This window comes from Gastrolobium bilobum, unplaced genomic scaffold (assembly GCF_033153095.1).
Source record: "Gastrolobium bilobum isolate Gb01-03AN ecotype WA unplaced genomic scaffold, APGP_CSIRO_Gbil_v1 utg59654, whole genome shotgun sequence".
NCBI lineage: Eukaryota > Viridiplantae > Streptophyta > Magnoliopsida > Fabales > Fabaceae > Gastrolobium > Gastrolobium bilobum.
This window is the reverse complement of record NW_026897901.1, coordinates 16485-32968: the sequence shown is the minus strand read 5'-3', so window position 1 is coordinate 32968 and position 16484 is coordinate 16485.

Below are 16484 nucleotides of genomic sequence, written 5' to 3'. Positions count from 1 at the left end.
GCGCTAAAACGCTCAGTTTTGGGCGTTTTAGCGCCCAACACTTAGAATTTTCCCATTCTTCAGAATCTTCTTCCTTCTCTCTTTTGCTTCTTGAGCTTCATTTCCCTACAAAAACAATGTAAATTTTCAACATAAGCTTCAGAACTTGTATTTGAGAGATTTCCAGGACATTAACCTCTTTTCCATCCATTTAATCACACAAATTGATATTAATTCATGCTTAAAAACCTGATGAACTAAGGGTTCATCACCCTCAGATCCAGATATCTCTTCTAAGTGTCAAGGCTTTGCCTTATATAGTGTCACAATTAAAAGCAGAAAACTGATGTGGTCGCTAAAACGTCCATAAGTGACCGTTTTAGCGTCCATGCTTTACGTATGCTCAACTGCTTTTAACTGATTCCAACGCTAAAACGTTAAGGAATGACCGTTTTAGCGTCCAAACTTGGTGAATGCTCAACTAACTTGAACTGACTCCAACGCTAAAACTCTTGATTTGGACGTTTTAGCGGTGAAGACCAGAATCTTTTTTCCACTTTAGGGCGCTAAAACGCTTATTGCAGGCCGTTTTAGCGCCCAAGACCAGCAATTTTCCATCTTCTTAGTGCAGCAGCGCGCTAAAACGCTCTGTGTGGGCGTTTTAGCGCTCATCACCAGCAAGTTTTGGCCTCTTCCTGTAGCAGGGCGCTAAAACGCTTAGTGTGAACGTTTTAGCGCTCAACACTTAGGCAATTTTTCTCCTCTTGAGCTCCAGAATCTTCTTCCTTCTCCAATTGTCTTTCAAGCTTGCTTTTCCTACAAGAATCATACAAATTTCCAATAAAGCTATTGAACTTGTAATTGAGGACATCTTAGGACATTAACCTTGTTTTTCATCATTTAAGCACACAATTTGATCCTAATTCCTGCTAAAAACCATGATGAACTAAGGGTTCATCAATGATTCAACCAATGAAATGTGTTGAAACTTAGTCATAAGCTTGGCCTAGGACTCCTCCACAACATACTAAAGCATTGGAAGATCAAACAACTCCAAGAACACAAATCTCCACACTTTGGCCGTGGGTTGGGGGGGATTTTCTCCAAATTTAGTGAGTTTCAAGGCTCAAGACTACTATAGTTGTGTTTGGATGATGATTTTCTTCAACTTCGGTGACAAACTTTGTTGGATTTGAGTGAGTGTGGAGGGAGTTATGAGAGAAAGAAATTTTGGAAGAAAAATGGCTATGGTGGGGAGAGGGCCGCGAGTTTCTTGGTGAGGGAGGAAGGAAAAAGAGTGAATAGTGATAGGTGCCAAGTGGACTAAGTCACTTAAGTGAGGTGGGCCCCACTGCCACCTCACGCGATTTCAAACGAATTCAAATCTCTTGCCTATTCCGCTAAAAGTCCATAATTTCATAAACTATTTAAAGACTCTAATTTTTAACATTAACCATTGTCCTTTAATTGCCCCTGATCAGATGAATCCAGAGTTTTTCTGTCATTCGGAGAAATCGCAGTTTTAAGCTATTATGCGTGCCGTGGGCACGCTTCCCCAAACACACTAATTTCCATCAATTTTCACCAGAAATCATATTTCCTAATCCTATGTACCATTTATAACTTATAGCCAAACCTAGAGCTCAAAATTCATTCGGCACGCTTCATGGTGCAACTGTACCGCAATATTTTTACACGGTAAAAATACTATTCACCAAATTTTCAGAAACTTGCCTAACCACTCAATTTTTTGTTCTGAATCCATTTCCAGGTTTAGTTTTCCTATTTGAGACCTCCTACTCAATTTTATCTTCCTAGGGTTACGTGTTTGGCTAATTACCGTTTTACCCTTCCTTTGTATTTTGACTTTAATTTTAGGATTTTTACTAATCCTACCCTTTAATCCACATTTAGTACATTAATATATGTTTTAGAAATGCGAGATGTTATAACCAATCAGAGATTGGTATGTTAATATTGGATATTTTTTTCTCTCTCAGGTACCTATGGGGGATGTACCTTGTAGATCAGCGGATCACTGTGCACTATAATATAAACGACATAATCAAGGCGTGCGGTGTGTTCACAGTGACAGTTAAGATAGAGAGGGTTTAGAATCTGTGTAACTTATTATTTTAACCCCTTATTTATAGATGTGTTACCTGGTAGAAGTGAACTTCTAGGCCTCTTAGGAGTATTGGGGGTCCAATTGTTGATCCACTGCTGCCATAGTAAGATTAATATAATTAAGAAATATTTTCTTAATTCCCTCTTAGCCGTTTGCCCTATTTGGGCCTTTTAGAATATGAGCTTTTGTCTGGTCCATAACGCTATCTTTAAGTGATTAGTTGCCCTAAAATTCATTACTACAAAAGACCAAAAGATTAGCCTTCAAACTTCAAATTGCCTAAGCTTCCAAAAATATTAGGGTTAGTGACTTAATTTTAGGTATGTGACTGCCATACATAAAAAGAATAAATTAAGTATTACATTTTTGTGGCAAATGACTTATTTTTCTTTCCTAAATACACATACTTTGAAAATATGATTATAAAGAAACTATGGATAAATTGAAATAGCCCACAACATAGAAGATAACATAATTCTACAAATTTTAATAGTGCAAACAAGTATAAACATTTGATTAAAGTTCTTGAAGTTAAATAATATAAAGGTTAAGAGAACTGTAAACTCTATCTATCTTGATTTAGTTGCCAATTACTTGTGATATATTTCTAGTCGTTGATGTCCTTATCTAAGATTTTCTTCACTATGGTTCAAGCTTCACGGGATCTTAACAAACTTTTATAACCTCCAAGCTTCTTAGTGCTTTGAAACCTTATAATCCATTTAGTAATCTTACAACCTCTAAGCTTCCTAAGTGCTAAGAAACCTTTTAACCACCAAGCTTATATGGTTCTTTGCAGCCTTACAATATGAGTTTTATACTGCAAGAATGAAGGGAAAATGTTCACTCTCTCAAAGTGTTGATATAAAAGTTGAAGGATTAGGGGACCAATGATTTTGCAATTATGAGCTCAATATTGATGAATTTGTGTATATGATCTCAATGAATGTTCATTAAACTTATCCCACTATGAAAATACTCTTAGAATATGTACAATAAATTCCCAAAATGTTTAAGAGTCGTTAAAAGTATATATGTAATGATCCCATAAAAAACTAGTCATGTATAATCATTATGTTACGACCTCATTTGCAAGGTATGGGATTTGAGTCCAATATTGGTTGTATGGGCAGCTAATGTGAGGTTTATAAGGCCTTGGACACTTCCACCTTTTGAACTAGCTTCTGGGGTGATGCACCTCAAGGTTCTTATCACATTATTCGAACATTAAAGGCTTGGTATTCAAATACTTTGAGTTGGTCTTTGGATACCGAGTTCAATATTAGAATACCATATAGGCTTTAGCCTGATCTTCTTTAACCCCATGGCTTGAGTCATTGAACTTCTCCTGATATTACTATAGTTATATTGTTGGGTTTATTTATTTATTTTTCTCATGATCTTCGTATCTTTAAAGTGCATTTTTTTTGTTTGAGGTTTGATGCTTATCGTTGACCATTGCTCTCTATTTATTATCTACTTGCTCTTGGTTTGTGATCATATGCTCTTTTTGTATGGCTTCATCATACATTTATAATCTCCACACATGATTGATACTTGTTGCTCTAGATTTATGTATCATCAAAGCTTTTATCTTTTTGTTATTGTCACTTTCCTATCTTATTATTTTTCTTAAGTGACTTTATCATACATATATAATCTTCACACATAATTAATGTTTTTTATTTCTTTTTATCATTGCCACTTTATTAATCAAAACCTATTTTATCTGAACCAATCCCACACAGGATATAAGGCCCAATCCATGAATAGCCCAAGAGCGCAACAACTAAGACTTCAAGGATAAGGAAACACAACCATCCCGTGTCAATATCATCCCACAGGTATTCTGACACACGATATCAGCAGCTCTGAATTCTACAGCCACACGACATCAGCATCTCAGAGCTCTACAACCACCTTGATAACCAATGACTAAGGGATATATACTTGGTTTCAGCTATACCTATAAGGCGTAGCCCATAAATACATATCCCCATATGTGATAGCTTGCAAGAGCCACTTTAGCTAATGACCAAGGGATAAATACTTGGTTCCAGCTACCCCTATTAGGCGTAGCCCACAAATACGCACCCCCATATGTGATAGCCTGCAAGAGCCGCTTGAGTTGATGAATGAGATTAATTGCCACCATATTAAGACAACATAAGCAAGATAATCAACCATTATATAATAGGCTTGAAACCTAAGTATGATAATCTATTCCATCTTAACTAAGCTTATAGCTCAAATACTGACTTGAGCGTTAGAGTACTTTGTAGGTACCCCCCACATTTGTCCTAGACAATCAAGACATCCAGCCTCAAAGTCTCCATCTCGCAGAATCCTCATCCAACAACACTTACTCCAGAGACGACCAGTTAGCTATTGGAGTAGACTCTATTGGGTTTATGCTCTTTCTCTTAAAGCCCAAATGGGCTCAATTTATGAGAAGAGCCCAAGAAACTTTGGGCTAGAGTTTCTTGGTACCTATATACAATGTCACTCTTTAGTCATTAGCCTCCAAGACTACTGCTGCTACATTGGCTGAGGTATGGTCAGTTCTGATATTCAGAGTGCCTACACACTAGCCCTATTACCCCTTGAGGATAGTTTGGAAGGTTTGCCAGAAGCTAGCTTTAACTAGGTGGTTGTTCGTGCTGGGATGCTGATTAAGCCCATTCGTGAAGCTACGACTGCATAAGGGGATCAACTCAGATATACGCTACAAGAGGTAACCTTCTGTTAAACTAAAACGATGATGATCTAATACATTCCAAATTGCATCAGTCTCAGCGCTTTTGGAGATCCAATTGCGTCTACAATTGGTATAAGAGCCAGATTGTGTGTTTGGGTGTGGATCTAGTTTTCGATTGTTTATTTTTTTATGTAACTAGTTAGCTTTGTGAAATATGGCACCTAGGATTCTATACTTATTAATATATATCAGGCATGTGTATATTTTATTTCGTTTCTTTAAAAATTGATGCTTTTATATTATTTTTGACTATGGTAGAGGTTTCATTGAATTTTCTTCGGTTGTAATAAAGAGGCTAATCCCTTATGATTCAGTTTCCTCCTTAATTTTTTATTTCAAATTTTGTATTTTCCCCCCGATATATTGTAATATTATATTGAAAGAAGATAAGAAGGAGGACATCAGTCACTATTTGGATATGTTCGTAATCAACAATTGGCTAATTTGAGAAACCAACACTATGGCGGGAAAGAGGACTGAAAATCAAGCAAGACAACGATCGAATCCCGCCAAAAAGAGGTCGAACGTGCCTTCACGAGTCGCCGAAAGTGACTACACATGAAAGCCACATACAAGCAAAGAAAGGGCGCGTGGCAGCCTTGATTGGGGTGGTTCCGATGGCAGAGGCTTTGTCTCTTCAAGGAGGTCCTGACCCTAGGTCGGCGTGCTAAGATGACTTTGTGTGGTAGAACAATAGACGTGGCAACTAGGGTTCCTAGAATTGGGCCAAGGGTTGTAACAGCCCGTTACGTACCAGTGTTGCTAACATTGATTATGATATTAAGCACAGTTCCAATCACAACAGTTCATTTAAAAATGCGAGTAAACTTTTTTCTTTTCATTACGTAATCATTTAAAAGCAATAATAATACGTATTGATATAAGTTGTGATCATAGCTGAATTCTAAACGTGGAATAAATAAAATAAATGCCTATGCCTAGACATTTTCGCGATTCTGGACAAACCACTCCATCAATTACTCTCAAATTTTTATACAGAATACTAGACACCTTAAGATTTAATTTGACACATCATGAGCCTAATTTGAGTAAGAATTGAGGGAGAAACAATTCCCTGAAGTTACTGACTCGACAACCCCTGCACTGGCCCTTTTTGGACAGTCTCCACTCAATCGAACCTACAAGATGTTACACAGCTTTAAATGCCACCAAATTTCGTCACAAAATAGCTGACATCTCGAGCTTCAAAATGATATATGGAACGTCCCTATTGGACCTTTATGGAGGGAGATATGCTCTCCAAAAGTCAGCCTAAAAATTTCCATTTTAGTATAAATTTTGACGGTACCTCATTTGTTTATTTAACCTATCCCACTTTATCAAAAATGTGTTTTAAAGCCTCAAATGGTATCTAATAGACAAGGGTGGCACACAAGGACCAACAATACCTTGGTGCTCTTACAACCCATGACAATTTCCATTATTCTCATTAATTTACAGTCCATTACTTAACTTTATTAAAACTTAAACTCATTACAATCACATTATTCCATTTCTTGCATTCTTAACAATTGACATATAAATCATAACTTAAAATAGGCCTATTGTCCTTTCATCACATACATGCTTTACAATTTTATACAAGGTCCGTAATCATTACATTACAATTCTCCAATGTCAAATATAACTACAATAAGGTACCTCAAAATACAGCAATAAATATACCAATCTAGAGTTAGCCAAAATGAAGCATGAACAAATAAGGCATGATACAAATCACTAATGCAATATACAATGTTCATGCTCTAAGTCTAGCCTATGCTAAGTGGCTCAAAATGCAAAATACTCTAACTCCACAAGCTCAACCTGTGAGCCTCTTTCCCATAGCTCCAGTCCCGCTATAGCCACCTGAAATATAACCCCATAATGCGGGTGAGATATACGAATATATCTCTGTAACCCAGAGGTTCTGGAAGATCACTCCGCCCAATGGCTCACTTAGATGCAAATACAACAATGAATCATAACAACAAAGGGATATAACAAGGGATTTAAAGAAGTAGGAACGAATAAAGAGGAAAACATATGATGAAGCTAGAATGGTCATAGCCAAAACCACACAACATCCGGCCTACTAGCCTCGGCATATAGCCTACGGACTCTCATCCAAGAATATGTTCCCGGAACATCATTCAAGGCGCCCCCATCCGACACACCCAAGACATTCCTAGAGTGCTACTTAATGGATAACAGCTCTACGGCCCCAGGCCAACTGGAACTCTCTCACGGAGACCTATCCAGTGGAAGTCCGCAACGCCATATGACAATCTATCTACTGGCCAGAGATACGGTACACTCTATGTACCCAATATATATACATATGCATGAGCATGTTATAATCACATTATTGAACATACAACTTCCAACCACTACCCCAATGAGCATGGTGGAGCACACATTGGGATTAACCCCAATACCAAGAGATTACCTTCTTGAAGCTCCCAAGCTAGGTAGCCTCAATGCAAGTTACACTGTAACGTAGTCCAACCAGAAATGCCTACACAATGTCATTCTCATATAAGTTAGCATCACAAAGACCACTCAATTGGTTATAAACTCAATCATGCAAGGTTACACGATTACTTACCCAAATCCTTTTGGTCAAGGACCAAAGACAATCCACCAAGCTCAATCCTCAAGGATTACGTTCGTGGGAGGCAATCTACAATGATCACATATAGGATCATCAATTCATTTGTAAATCAAGTTAAAATACAACACAATGAACTCCCCCCCCCACAAACACCATTTCGGCCATAAGGCCATTGTACACATATTATGTTGTTAATTTTATTTTAACCTTCCTATGGCTTCCTAAGCACATAACCGCACCATTTCAAGTCCACAACTTCATTAAATTACAACTCAACATCATTTTTCCTAAATTTTCTCTTTTAGGTCAAAATCAACACCTAGGCACATCCAATGATTTTGCTTCCAATTCACATGCATTACACAATCACACAACTTATTTAAACTTGGTTCAAACCATCACCAACTCAATTATATCAACTTTACATCATCCTTCCTCATTTTCCTTCCTTTGGCCGAAATGCACATGCTCCCTCACCAAAAGATTTTCAATTACACACATTAAACACACCATACAACATATAACTAACTACTACAACTACTCCTTAACTTGATTTTCCAATCACACAACAATCCATTTTCACAAAGTTTCAAGTTCATCATCCACATTTTTCGAAGTTACAAGAATTTTCCTCAATAAATATTATGAGTTCAATCATCATAAAACATCATTCTAAGACACATTTATCTAATACACATTTTCAATTTGAGGTCCCCAACCACATCAATTCACACACACATACTCTAGGTTTTCAAATTTAATCTATCAAAATAATTATCAATAGGTAGAGCAACTCACCAAGGATTAAGGACTATAACTCCTCCACACAATACTCAAGTAATGGCTCAAGCAAACAACTCCAAGAACATCACTTTTCCTCCAAAAATCTGTGGGATGGGTGTGGATTTTCTCTCAAAATAGAAGGTTTCAAGGGTTGAGAATGGTATGGTTGGGTTTAGAAGGTGTTTTACTTAAAGTTTCACGTAGTGGAAGTTGGATTTTGGTGAGTAAATGAGAGAATGAATAGTGAGGTCCCCAACCACATCAATTCACACACACATGCTTAAAGTTTCATAAAATTTTCCCCTTCTCTTGGTGTAGGCCGCGAGTTTGGAGTGAGGAGAGGAGGAAGGAGAGAATGAATAGTAACTTGGGACATGTGGCTTGTTATGTTTTAAGTAGGGTGGGTCCCACTCGCCACCTTACTCATTTCAAACTGTTTCAAATCTCCCGCTTAAACCACCAATCTCCAAATAACTTCTAGACTATTTAAAAACTCCAAATTTTAACATTCACCAAAGTCCTTTAATTTCCCTTGAACAGATGGATCTGGAGTTTTCCGGTCATTCGGTGAAATCACAGTTTTAAGCTGTTATGTGCACTGTGGGCACGTTTCCCCAAAAACCCTAATTTTAATCAAATTTCATCAATAATCATAAATTTTAGTCCTATGTACCTTTTCCAACTTATTTCCAAGCCTAGAGCTCAAATTTCATTCGGCACGCTTTTCGGTGCAACTGTACCGCTGTATTTTTACCTGGTAAAAACATTATTTATCAAATTTCCAGAAACTTGCCTTACCACTCAATTTTTCATTCTGATTCTATTTCCAGGGTTATTTTTTCAATTTGAAACCTTCAACTAACATTTCACTGTTTAGGGTTACGTGTTTGTCAATTTACCGTTTTGCCCTTTTTACGTGTTTTGACTCAGAACCCAGGATTTTCACTAATCCTACCATTTAATCCATATTTTAACTATAATTATAGGTTTTAAAACTACAAGGTGTTATAGGGTTACTCGCTAAATTTTGGTATTTTGGGCTTTAGGATCCATGGTTACCATAAGGAGGCTTGAACTAGAACCCCGCAGACTCAATGGAAGGACGAGATGGATAGAAGAGACAGAAGATAATTTCATTTTATTTTGTAATTTATTTTATTTTATTTTTTTCTCTAGGAATCCATGGATTAAAGTCTATTTTATAATTGCTTTATTTTTATGAATGAATAAATCATATGGTTTGATAACATGCTTGATGTGATACCATGCCATATAGAATATGTGGTGCTATATTGTTGCATAATTTGTTAATTATATAAGCACAATAACTATTATGTCTTCAAGCGACTAGTATAATAGTTCTTATGAGATTATTTTGATTTTGATATTATTCTAAAAAATAATTAATAATAATAATTATTTTTAAAATCTAGATTAATAATTGAATTAATTATTTTTTGGATAATAAAAATCAAGGCAGATAATCAAGAAAATTTTCTAAGAGAACTGTTTATGTTACGAGTAAATTGCGAGTCTTCTAAAATGGTCATATGTTAACCACAGCTGCATACCATACTCATGTATCATGAATGTGTGGAGCACATGTTGCTATACTGACCGGATTTTAGGACCTTAATATTTTCAAAATTTTGATAAGTTCAGCAATGCATGTTTATCAGCACGCTTGCTTACATAGTTTTTGAAATCAAACAAAGTTTACTCTCAATTAAACAATTCTTGGAAATTGAAAAATTCTAATTTTAAAAATATTGAATGGGTGAAGGTTTTAAAATTAAGATTTTAATTTTTTAAACCTATGGGCTCCATTGTGGATCCAATAATAAAATGGTCATGTTAAACCCCACGGGATAAGCATGACCGTATTTTATTTGATTAGACCTTAATAATTTCAAAGATTTTTGTAAAGCATTGTACGTCCCAATGTCGGCAATGCTTGATTACTAAGGATAATTTTGAAATTAAACAATGGTTTATTACATTCAACTTTGGTAAAATTATTAATCCTCTCGCCGAGGCTCTGGTAATTGCACTAAAGACCCAAATAACAATTTTAGTTTTACAAGTGTCTTGCCCAACGTAAGTCTTTTAAAGAAAACTAAAAGATTGTTAACAATAAACTATAAGTAGTTGTTAGAATCTACTTGCAATTAATCTATTTTTTGCATTACTTGGTTATAAACTGTGTACTTTGTGTTTTTTTAGAAAATGCCATCTTTCAACCCTTTACCTACAATCTTGAGTCAAAAGCCAATGGATGGTACCAACTACAAACAATGGAAAACCAACTTAGATGTTTTTCCGCAATATGAAAGCTCAACTTTGTCCTGACTACCCTTAAGCCACCACAACTTGCAAAAGATGCGTATGAGGAAATTAAGACTCAATTTTTGAATCGAAAGAAGGAAAATGTTGCAGTTTGCTGCTACATCCTAGCTAGTCTCTCCAATCACCTGTAGGAGCAAGTGAGCATGATTGAGGATAGAGCAGAAATGCTTCAGACTCTTAATGGCATGTTTGCTACTTCTAGTAGTTCTACTACGCAGAATGCTCTGACTGCGGTCACCAAAATTGTGAAGACTGGAGGAAGTGTGCAGGATAATTGTTTGGCAAGGATAACAGAAGAAGAAGTTAGGTATTCCAGTTTCTAGACCAGTTGCAATGAAGCAACCAAAAAACATGTTCTTTAAGTGTAGCCAGAAGAAGCATTTGAAGAAAAATTGCCTACGTGTGAACTGACAAGGTATGGGTAATTCACTTATGATTGAGGCTTGCTTAATTGAAAATTATGATGATAAATGGATAATTGATTTAGGAGAGACTAACTGTAATGCCCGGTCACTTGCAAGCATCAACGACTATCCCCAGACACTAACACAAGACTTTTCAGCTTGCTTTGTCCTCACTCGCACACTTCCCAGGAGGTCACCCATCCCTGAATTGCTCCAAGTCAAGCACGCTTAATTGTGGAGTTCTTCAGATCCGGGCTACTGAAAAGTAGATGCATCTTGTTAGTATAGGTAGTACCAATTAATTCTTATAAGCTATTCTCACTTGTGCTATCCTATACCAGCACAATATCTGGAATCCCTCTCTTTTCGGTGTTATTCGATTCATTCATGTACCCCTCCCGCTGATAGTACGCTAGCTCTTCCACTAACCATACATTCAATTGTACATTAGCTCTTCCACTAACCATACAATTGTCAGCACTCGGGATGTTACATGCCCACCAGCTTCCGTCTGGTTCGTCCTCGAACCACACCGTACTGGATGAGAGGCCCTGCTCTGATACCACTTGTAACGCTCGGCCACTTGCAAGCATCAACGACTATCCCACACACTAACACGAGACTTTTCAGCTTGCTTTGTCCTCACTCGCACACTTCCCGGGAAAACTTCTCAGGAGGTCACCCATCCCTGAATTGGTCCAAGTCAAGCACGCTTAACTGTGGAGTTCTTCTGATCTGGGCTACCGAAAAGTAGATGCATCTTGTTAGTATAGGTAGTACCAATTAATTCTTATAAGCTATTCTCAGTTGTGCTGTCCTATACCAGCACAATCTTTTGAATCCCTCTCTTTCCGGTGTTATTCGATTCATTCATGTACCCTTCCCGCTGATAGTACGCTAGCTCTTCCACTAACCATACATTCAATTGTACATTAGCTCTTCCACTAACCATACAATTGTCAGCACTCGAGATGTTACACTAACCATGGTTATTACTCTTTGTAGTTGTTCAAATATTGCTTGTCTAACGCCCCAATTACCAATCGATTTGTTAATAACATATGGTATAAGTGTACCTTAATTGACAAAATAGCGGAAGACTTCTTAAAGTATCACCATAGTTCTCTTGAAACTACGTGAATTAACTTTTTCTATTCCTTTATGTTCATATTATGTAGATTCGTACATATATCCATGTAAACCTATTTTCCATTTATCATAATACTGCATAATCTCATAACTGTATAGAATCCATACTTAACAAAATCATAATCAGATCATTATCCAAATAATGACAACTACCATCTCAACAGAATATTGACAGCATAACACCTGTATATTGGACTAACTAGAAATCTCGACACCTGTAATCCAGAAAATATCCAATGTACAATAAATCCATATCAATAGCTTTGGAATCTATCCATAGATTCCTACTCAATTTGGCTCAGTGCCAATTCTTATCAAACTTAAACATACATACATATTTTCCTGTGCATATCAAAACATAACATATAACTGTATAACCTCATATACATATATGTTTCCCAAACATATTCCTAACATGTATGTCATACATGCTCATATATTCTCATACCAAATATATAGATGTATATATCAAAATATCAGACTAACAAATAGCTCCTGTTGTGTCTGCTAACCATCCAGATCATGTCCTTTACCCTTCGAATGCTTACCATCCGTAGGAGCACCTGGAACATGTCCTCAAATGAGGTAAGATAAAAAAATCTTGTAAACTCAGGGTTTATGGAGCAGTCTCCTCCCTCGAGTTCATTTACTGCATGAATGGTTAGAACACGTAACATAGCAGAAAACATATAGTTTAATCATACAACTTCTACATACATCATATAATATATAACATCATCAAACTTCTAATCATGAAAAATATAATCAAACTTTGTCATACAATTTAAATTATACATATCAGAATCTTCTACAAATCATTATAAACATCAAATAACATATTATTTCCAAATACAGAATTCTAAACAATTCATCACATAACTTCATAATATCAGATCACATCAAATACTAATATCAGATTACATATCTAATCATCTTATCAAATTCTAATACTAGTCAAACATCTAAATCAAACATCCAGATCCGTATACAACGACAGAAAAGTATTTCCCACAGCGAAAATCCATATGATTTATTCGTACATAACAGTATATAACATAACTGATATCATATCATATAACTAAAAATACATCTTGTAGTTCAAATCTCTACGCAGATAATCCATAATACATATCATATAGCTGAAAATATGACATCCTGTAGTTATAATCTCTACACGGATAGTCCAGATACATATCTCCTATAACATAAGTTCTTACGAAGTAACCAAAACCGAGGACCAGATGCGTTCATGGTGCTAACAGAAACCAGAGCCACCCGAGGACCGAATGCACACATGGTAAATATTAAAATATTCATTGGATTCAACACACACACACACACACACACACACACACACACACACACACACACACACACACACACACACTTCAATACCCGTCTCATAACAAGGTATATAACTTGTCCAACATCACTTCATTAGAAACATCAAACTTATCAAACATCAGAACGTATCAGAACCTCTCAGAATATATAAAAACTCACTAGACTTATCAAAACATATCAAAATGTATCAGACATATTAAAACATATCAGACATATCAGAATATAACAGATGTATAAGAACATATTAGAACTTATCAGACATATCAGACTATCAGAACGTAACAGACATATTAGAATATATCAGACTTATCAGACATTAGAACATATCAGATAGTGTAACATCCCATTGTACATCGATATTGTTAACATTGATTATGATATTAAGTGCGGTTACAATCACAACAATTTATTTAAAAATACGAGTACACTTTTTCCTTTTCATTACGTAAACGTTTGAAAACAATATAAAACGTAATGATATAAACTGTGATTAAAATCTGTATGCGAAATTAATATAATACATGCTTAGCTATCATACATTACTTATTTTAAGTTACTAAGGGGTTTCCATAAACCCACGTAGCATAAATCTCACTTTTACGATTTTTCTATAACTGAGTATGCTTATATCTTTCTATTACTGTGCGTGCTCTACACATTATTAATTTATCATCTTTTAGTATGTTAAAATAGACTCAATTAAATTTCCAAAAAGTATCACATGCCTCAATTGGAGTTTTCTATCTCCGGTTATAACCATTTGAAGTTGGAAAAGCAAAGTTGCCAGCCAACTCCAAACAGAGCACCAAACCTCCCTCACCATTTCTGCAATTCTGGACGCTTTACTAAATCAATTGCTCTCAAATTTTTATAAATAATACTAGACACCTTGAGCTTTAATTTTATGTATCATAAGCGTAATTTGAGTAAGAATTGAGGGAGAAATATTTTTTGGAAGTAGGGGACCCGAACAGTCCTTGCACTTGACCAATTTGGGCAGTCCTCACACTATCGGACCTACAGGATGGTATACAACTTCAAATGCTACCAAATTTTGATACAACATAGTTGACATCTCAACCTTTAAAATGGTGTATGAAACATCCTAATTGGACTTCTGAGGAGGGAGATATTATCCCCCACCCTTCCATCACATACATGCTTTATAAATTACACAAGGTCCATCATACTTTAATTATAATTCTCCAAATATAACTACAAATAGAATACTCCAAATACAATTAAATACATCAATTCTAGACTTAACCAAAATAATATTACATGAATAACAACATGCATGGTATACATAACTCATGCAACCCAAATGTTCATGCACTAAGTCTAGCATATGCAAAATCCTCCAAAATGCAAAATGCCATAAAATATCAAGGACTCCATGTGCTCCCCATATCCTCAACTTGTGGGCTTCTTGCCCAAGACTCTCATACCGCTACAACCACATGAAATATACCCCAAAACGCAGGGTGAGATATGCGAATATATCTCAGTAATCCAAAGGTTATAGAGGATCACTCCGCCCAATTGCTCACTCAGATGTAAAATACAATAATGAACCATAACCACAGAGATAGAGAGAGATAAAAAGATAGAAAGAGAGAGAAAGAAATAGAAAGAGAGAGGTGATGGGGCATGTCTGGTCGGAAACCAAACCATGCACCCATCCGACCCAATGGCCTACGACATACGGCATACGGGCTCTCAGCCAAGAATGTGTTCATGGAACATCATTCAAGGCGACCCCAACTATAACTCCCGAGACATTCCTAGAGTGTTCCTCAATGAATAACATCTCTACGACCCCAGGCCAACTGGAACTCCATACGGAGGCCTCTCCAGTGGAAATCCCCTACGACATACGATAACTATCTACTGGCTAGAGATACGGTACAATTCTATGTACCCAACATCAACACATGCATGATCATGTTATAATTACACTATTGCATCAAACAACTTCCACCCACTACCCCAATGGGCATGGTGAAGCACACACATGGATTAACCCCAGTACTAAAAGATTACCTTTTTGAAGTAGCTTCAAACACAAGTTACCTCGTAACTTTCTCCAACCAAGAAATGCCTGCATAAAAGGTCATTTCCATGTCCATTAGTACTACAAAGACCACTCAATTGGTCATTCAAGCAATCATACAAAAGTGACTCAATCATTTACCAATATCCTTTTGGTCAAGGACCAAAGGCAATCCCAAAGCTCTAAGCTTCAATTTTCAAGAATCAAGTCTGTGGGAGGCAACCTACAATGATCACAACGTACGATCATCAATCAACTTGTCACACAAGTCAAAATACAAGACAATGAACTCCCTACCCCACAATCATACAATTCAGCCTTCATGGCCCTTTTTACATAGTTCATGTTGTTAATTTCATTTCATTATACATATGGCTTCCTTAGTCTATCACAACATTATATCAAGCTCACAATTGCATAATTTTATAACTCAACATCATTTTCCCCAATTTTCCTCACTATGGCCGAATCCAAGACAACTAAATGGCTAGGGATTTTTTTCACAAACTCAAAGCATCATACACTCATACAATCCACTTAAACTTGATTCAAATCATCACAAGTCCAATTATACAATTTTTGCATCATCTTTTCCTATTTTCATCTACTTGGCTGAAATCATGCATAGACATATCCAAGGATTCTCAATTGATTTTTCACACATCAAACACACTATACACCTTGTAATTAACTACTATAACTAATTCACAACTCAATTATACAAGCATACAACCATCCAATTTCACAAAATCTCAAGATCATCATCGAAATTTCCACTAAGTTACAAACTTTTCCACAAGAATTTTAATGAGCTTAATCATCATAATTCATCATTCTAAGACACATTTATCTAATGCACAAATTCAATTTGAGGTCCCCAACTACACCAATCTAACAACACATGCTTTAGGTCTTGAAATTCAATC